Here is a 1,225-nt window from a genome sequence, read left to right as displayed (position 1 = left end):
ACTTTCACTTACCTATATATGGAGTATATATTAATGGAATATAATTCCATCCTGAGCAATTTCGAATTTAAGTGCTCAGTCTTGAAGTTCCCTCGAGTCCAAATAATCAATTCTCACAAATTGGTTTGTGTGTCTATTTGTAAACAGTTTAGCTCAAAAACGAAAAATCGTACGAAACTGAGATAACATATTTAAGGTGGTTACATGCCTGGGAGGTAACAAACTTTTTCAAATAAAATCCGACTAGAACTGCCACTTTATAGAATCTAAAACTGTTATAACTATTTTGATTAAAATCGGTGAACCACGTGCAATTAAGAGCTCTTAATACCATTAATACCAAAAAGTTCTTATCCTCTCGAAATAACCTAAAAGGACTTAAATGCCGAATTTTTTTAAACAAAATAATTTTAACACGAGTCAAGTTATCTACATAAAACTTGGAGACGTATGCAAGTTAGTAAACGGAAGTTGTTATACTCACAACGCACCAGGTTTTTTGTTTAAATCTCACAGCATATAGAAAATATAAAATAAAAGTTAAATTCACACTTGCCAACTTGTGAAACTGCCTGAGCACGCTAAAAAAAGTTTGTTTTTTTGTTCTATGTGATCGTGAGAACGATTCCCTTCTAAAGGGGCCACGACATGTTGGCCGCTCGCCACGAATCGGAGGCTTTGATCTGAGTCCAAAAAACGATCAGCAACGAGCTTAGGCCAACTCGCACCAGCCAAGCCAAGCTTGGCATGTCTGAGTTCGCCACGGCTTGGCCAACATGTAAGCCCCTTTAACCGTCCGGTTGTGTCCTAGTATTAACGTCATGTATCTAAAACTTATTATTCCTAAAATACCAGGGATATTCATGCCAAACCGGACAGTTAAGATTGAAATCCAGAGTTTATTGTGTTATTGATATACATACAACCAAAAAGTTGCTTTTTCATTGCCTCATATATCATCGCACTCTAGTCGGTCGGCCAGAATTTTAAGGGGCCTCTACATCTTGGCCAAACCATGGCGAACTCAGACATGCGCGAGCATGTGGATAGATGGCTTGTACGAGTTGGCCTAAGCTCGTTGCCGATCCATCGAGAGTCGGTTTTTTGGACACAGATCAAAGGGATCGTGAGAGCGCTCGTGTAGCTTCTCCACCATTGTTCTTTGTCTAGTTGCAACTGAGAGCTCTTAGGAGGTTAAATGAGTTTCTTGTTACTTTTTATAATA

At 38.7% G+C, this 1,225-nt stretch overlaps 1 protein-coding gene across 1 annotated transcript in view; it reads right to left on the bottom strand.

The window, feature by feature from the left end:
- Positions 1-592, bottom strand: part of LOC106677757 (organic cation transporter protein) — a 17,405-nt gene extending 16,813 nt beyond the window's left edge. The window contains exon 1 of the mRNA XM_014415867.3: positions 13-592. The gene's annotated coding sequence lies outside the window, so the exon portion shown is untranslated. The remainder of the gene's footprint in view (positions 1-12) is intronic.
- Positions 593-1,225: the final 633 nt, after the last annotated feature.

This window comes from Halyomorpha halys, unplaced genomic scaffold (assembly GCF_000696795.3).
Source record: "Halyomorpha halys isolate HHAL.00 unplaced genomic scaffold, Hhal_1.1 Scaffold107.1, whole genome shotgun sequence".
Taxonomy (NCBI): domain Eukaryota; kingdom Metazoa; phylum Arthropoda; class Insecta; order Hemiptera; family Pentatomidae; genus Halyomorpha; species Halyomorpha halys.
This window is presented reverse-complemented; position numbering and strand designations above follow the sequence as displayed.